Below are 6,043 nucleotides of genomic sequence, written 5' to 3' on the forward strand. Positions count from 1 at the left end.
AGAGACAAGAATCTCACTTTATCACCCTCAGTAGAGTGCAGTGGTATCACAGTTCACAGCAACCTCCAACTCCTGGGCTTAGGCAATTCTCTTGCTTCAGCCTCCCAAGTAGCTGGGACTACAAGCTCCCACTAGAATGCCTGGCTATTTTTTGTTGTTGTTGCAGTTTGGCCAGAGCCAAGTTGGAACCTGCCACCCTCAGTATATTGGGCCAGCACCCTACCCACTGAGCCACAGTCACTGTCCTTCACAATGTTTTCTAATGAGATGTGGTCAGAGTGATTCAGATACCAGATGGTTCCCAAAAGTATACTCACCATTTTTTTTAATTGAGATAGGGTCTCACTTTGTCAGCATCTGTAGAGTACTGTAGCATCATAGCTCACAGCAACCTCACACTCTTGGGCTTAAGCAATTCTCTTGCCTCAGCCTCCCCAGTAGCTGGGACTACAGGCACCTGCCACAAAACCTGGCTAATTTTGTTGTTCGTTGTTGTTGTTTAGCAGCTCTGGGCCATGTTGAAACCCACCAGCCCCAGTGCATGTGGTGGGCACCCTAACCACTGAGCTATGGGCGCCCAGCCACTTCTAAAGTTTTCTAAAGTAACTGTGTGTTTTCCATTCATATTTTCTATTCCATTTTGGTTATTCTATATTTTTATCACTCCTTGAAAGATACTAGTTATTCTTGTATAATGTTTTTCTGTTTCATTTCTTTTGATCAACACTCTGCTTTTCAATTCTGTAAAAGTTTGATTTGGTTGTGTGTGATAAGCAGAAGTAACATACTAACTCTTTTGCAAGATGGAAGTGCCTTGCTCATCAGGTTTACCTTTTTATGCCAGAGAATCCACAGAGTTGCCAGTGAGCCAAGGGCCACATGATGTTGTTCTGGCCAGGGCGACTGTCATGGCATCCTGCGCTTTTCTGTCACGTGGTGCATTAAGGTAAGGTAAGTAGTGAGGTAAGTAGTTCTCAGTAGGGATCTTGGCAATGAACTTTGGTATTTTCTTTCCATTTTAAAAATACTCATCAAAACTACATCCCAAGGTACATCAAAGTACAGTTCGAAAAACTCCAGTTCAGGGAGTTATGATCATGTAAGTACTTGGGCACCTGCCACTGGCTTATGAAGCAGAACCTATGAAGCCTCCATGGGCTGCTGCCAGCGCCCAGAGTCTTCATTTCTCTAAAGATTTTTATATTGTCTATATCCCCAAACTAAATATTAGTTAGTTTTACATGTTTTTAAACTTCCAATATACTGAACTCATCCTCCATGTTTTCTCTTGTGGGACACACCGTGTGTAGGAGACTTACCCCTGATTTGGGAGACTGTCATTCATTTTTACTGTAGAAATTCTACATTTCATAACTATGCCACAGTTTTGCTACATTTTGCTACTTTTGCTACTGTAGTTGTAGATATGGTTGATTCCAGTTTTTTCCACAAACATTAGCATGCCTGTACATGTCAGGGCACATAGGCCAGAAGGTCCCCAGAGTGTGTGCTCAGGAGTAGGATGGGGGGATTTTATGGTGTAAGTAGTTGAACTGTACTAGTTAAGGCTAATTTTATTTCCAAGGTGACTGTACCAATTTAACTTTTATCAGGAATCTGTATGAGTGTAGATTGCTCGTGTGTTCTCTAAACACTCAGAGAAAGGGAGGAATTAAGGGTTAAAGGGCACTGTCTTGCCTATAGAATTTTAAAGCATTTTTTTTCCTCAGACTCTATTAATAACTTTCTTTTCTTAATTTTTACCTAAGGCAAATGTACAACATTCAAACTTATCAAAAACCTGCCTTTGAGAGGACTTAACATTGGCCTTTCCATGACTTTTCCTAAAGAATAAGCAAATTTTGGACTTTAGCTGAATATAAACCTCTTTTTCAGAAGAATCAAAGTAAAACAATAATTGTCTGCAGTTGACAAAAAGTCTTAGAATAGCCATAGTTAAAGACACAAAAGATTTGGCTATTTCTCTGGTATACAATGATTTAAATAATAATTGTCATTACTACTGACAACATATACCAAGGCATATCAGAATTTTAGGAATCTAATACAATTTTGGAACATGTATATTATTAGTAGTACATTTACATAAATGTAACTCAGAGAAAATTAAATAACATTTGATATTTGACAATGTTTCTGATGCAATTTAAATATACAAAATCCTACTATGTCTCTCTTGGACTTCAGGAGCCCTCATCAAAATGTCAGTTTAACATAATTTGAATTTGTTTTCTTTTTGCAGTTTTTGGCCAGGGCCAGGTTTGAACCCGTCACCTCCGGTATACGGGGCTGGGACCCTACTCCTTGAGCCACATGTGCCACCCTTGAAATTTCGATTTTGGAAAGCTTTAAAATATCAAAGGCTTAAAAGTCCTGCTCAAAATGGAATTATAGGTCACTATAAAGTGATGGTCTTTTATTTCACCAAGAGTGACAGTCATCAAAAGATTTTAAAAGATATACAGGAAGTTAAATGAAGGTAAGAACATTAACCCCTTTAAAGTGTAGGGGGTTTTTAGTTAATCAAAAACTAAATAAAGATAAATCAGAAATTATCTTGATAAAACATATAAAAAGTTTTCTTTTAGGCCAGTTTCCCAAAGGGCAAAGAAAACTGTAGTGCAATTGTTTCTTTTTTGTGGGAAACTGATTTAGACAACTCAGGAGTTAAAGGTGATTTTTTTTTTTTTTTTTTGAGACAGAGCCTCAAGCTGTCCCCCTGGGTAGAGTGCCATGGCATTACAGCTCACAGCAACCTCCAACTCCTGGGCTCAAGCGAGTCTTCTGCCTCCGCCTCCCAAGTAGCTGGGACCACAGGCGCCCGCCACAACGCCCGGCTATTTTTTGGTTACAGCCGTCATTGTTGTTTGGCGGGTCCGGGCTGGGGATTCGAATCCGCCACCTTAGGTGTACGTGGCTGGCGCCTTAGCCGGTTGAGCTATAGGCTCCGAGCCGAGTTAAAGGTGATTAAAAGGGGAATTGAATTAATCAGAGAGAGCAAGGGTGTGTCAGGGTCCTGATGGTACAGCAGATTAGAGAGAGAGGACTGTGAAAGGTAAACTTGAACCTTGTTTAGGGGAACAACTGACTCTCAGCAATAGCATGACAAGTTTTTTGACCATAGTAAGTTCTTCAGACGTCAAGAAAAGCCAAGTATATTAAGTTATACTGTAAAAAACAATTTTTCTAATCCTTTAATATAAAACATTTAGTGGCAGGCCATAACAACAGAGTTAGCAACAGTGGGACAGGGACATGAGCAAAGAAAGTGCTAAAGCTGATGTGTCAAAAACTTTTTACTCTGTTAGGGACTGGTTGGGGACATAAATGCCCTGTATGTGTTTCAGGATATCTACCGCAAAAGAAATTCCATTCAAATTTACATACTTAATGTAGCCATTGGGGACCTCCTACTCATCCTCTGCCTCCCTTTCCAAAGAAGGGATCACATTAACCAAGACAAATGGATGCTGTATGTGATTCTGTGCAAGGTTGTGGGAACACTATTTTTGTGAACATGAACATTAGCATTATTTTGCTTGGATTCATCAGTTTGGATCACTACATAAAAGTGAATAAGTCTGTACAATAACAGAAGGCAATCACAACCACACAAAGTATTTATGTTTGCTGTGCAGTATACAGTCACACTTGCTGGATTTTTTAACCATGAATTTTTATTTTTATTTTTTTTAAGAGACAGAGTCTCAAGCTATCACCATGGATAGAATGCCACAGTGTCATCATAGCTCATAGCAACCTCCAACTCTTGGGCTCAAGCAATCCTCTTAACTCAGCCTCCCAAGTAGATGGGACTACAGGCACCCACAACACCACCCAGCTAGTTTTTCTATGTATAGTAGAGATGGTGTCTCACTCTTGCTCAGGCTGGTCTCCAACTCATGAACTCAAGCAATCCACCTTCCTCAGCCTCCCAAAGTGCTGAGATTACAGGGGTGAGCCACCACACCCGGCCAAACATGACTATTTTAACACTTGAGAAAGGAAGACGTAATTCCACAATGTATTCCCATTACCAAGATAAGCAGAAAGCAAAAGGAGAAGCAATTTTTATCTTCATTCTTGTGGCAATGTTTTGGCTAATTTTCCTACTAATAATCCTTTCATATATTAAAATTGATAAGAATCTATTCAGGATTTCTAAATGGATATCAAAATTTCCTAGTTCTAGTAAATATGCCACTACAGCCCACAATTCCTTTATCATATGTGTCCTTTGTCACTCTATGTTTTGATCCCTATCATGCCTTTCCATTCATCTACATTTCTTCACAGTTAAATGTATCATCTTGCTCCTGGAAAGAAATCATTCACAAAACCAATGAGATCATGCTGGTTCTCTCATCTTTCTATAGCTGCTTAGATCCAGCCATATATATCCTGATGTCCAGTAACATTTGCAAAATAATGTGCCAACTTCTTTTTAGACAAGTTCAAGGTGAAGCAAGCAGAAGTGAAAGGACTTCAAAATTTAAACCAGGATACTCCTTGCATGATACATCTGTGGCCCCCAAAATGCAGTTTATTTCTAAAAGTACTTCAGGTAAACATACTATATGAATGATACAATTAGCCTCTTAATTTCTTAGAGAACTAAATCATTAAATAATACTCTAGAATTTACAAAACTTGGCTCTGCCCAAAGCTCTCTTTATATTGGTGGCATTTCATTTGCTTAATTGTAAACTATTTCAAGGCAAATAAAAAGCTTATATTCATCATTATATTTTAAATCTATAAGTAAAATCTTTGAAAATTTTTTGTTAAGCTAACACTCTTAACGTAGATGATAAGGTTAAGTGGAATTCATGGCTTTAACATGAGAATACTTAAAAGAAGTACCATAGTTTCTCACATCAGTAAAATAGTTATTAAAATCAAGCACTTGATACTAATTTAAAGTGTGTTTAGAAGTAATTGATTTGAAGATTGACTTAAAATATCAGAAAATTAATGTTCACTTGTCATTTTAAAAGCGTGTATAATTTGCCAGTGTGTTCATTTATGCATAAGCCTCTATAAAAGATGAAATGATAATAAACTTCTAAATAAATGAAAAAAAATGTTAAAGTAGAGGAAAAGCCAAAAGCAGCAAGACACAGAAAAAATTAAATCCTTGAGTAAAATCTGAGAATCTTTACAAGGAAATAGGTTGTATAATTAAAATCAAAATGTCTTAGGATATCATTAAGAGCAAATTAGTACTTTCAGAAAACATTGTTTTAGTTAAGAATTTTTTCTTTTAAATGTAGGCAACTTCAAACACATAGAGACATAGACATCTAGAATTGAATAGAACATCATGAGATGAAACTAAAATCTTACAGCCACCTGATTTTCAACAAACCAAACAAGAACATTCACTAGGGGGAAATCCCTATTCAATAAATGGTGCTGGGAGAACTGGATAACCACGAGTAAAAGACTGAAACTGGCCCTGCACCTTTCACCACTCACTAAAATTGATTCAAGATGGATAAAAGATCTAAATCTAAGGCATGAAACAATAAAAATCCTCAAAGAAAGTGTGGGGAAGACCCTTGAAGATATCAGCATAGGGAAAAACTTTATGAAAACTTCCATGGCAATTGCAACAACAAAAATATAAACAAATGGGACTTAATTAAATTGAAAAGCTTCTATACAGCTAAGGAGACAACCACCAAAGCAAACTGACAACAATCAGAATGGGAAAATATTTTTGCATATTTTCAATCAGACAAAAGCTTGATAACTAGAATTTACAGAGAACTCAAATTAAGCAACAACAACAAAAAAAAGCCAACAATCCCCTATATCAATGGGCAAGAAAGATGAATAGAGCCCTCTCTAAAGAAGACAGACAAATGGCTAACAAGCATATGAAAAAATGCTCATTGTCCTTAATTATCAGAGAAATGCAAATCAAAACCATCCTGAGATACCACCTAACCCCCATGAGAATGGCCCACCTCACTAAAACTCAAAGGTACAGATGATGGCATGTTTGTGAAGAGAAGGG

The 6,043-nt window shown here is 37.5% G+C and overlaps 1 pseudogene; it reads left to right on the forward strand.

The window, feature by feature from the left end:
* The first annotated feature begins 485 nt into the window (after positions 1 to 485).
* On the forward strand, positions 486 to 4,602 carry LOC111725069 (annotated as a pseudogene).
* The last annotated feature ends 1,441 nt before the right edge of the window (positions 4,603 to 6,043 follow it).

Source organism: Otolemur garnettii, unplaced genomic scaffold, assembly GCF_000181295.1.
Source record: "Otolemur garnettii isolate 467f Iridium unplaced genomic scaffold, OtoGar3 scaffold00031, whole genome shotgun sequence".
Lineage (NCBI taxonomy): Eukaryota > Metazoa > Chordata > Mammalia > Primates > Galagidae > Otolemur > Otolemur garnettii.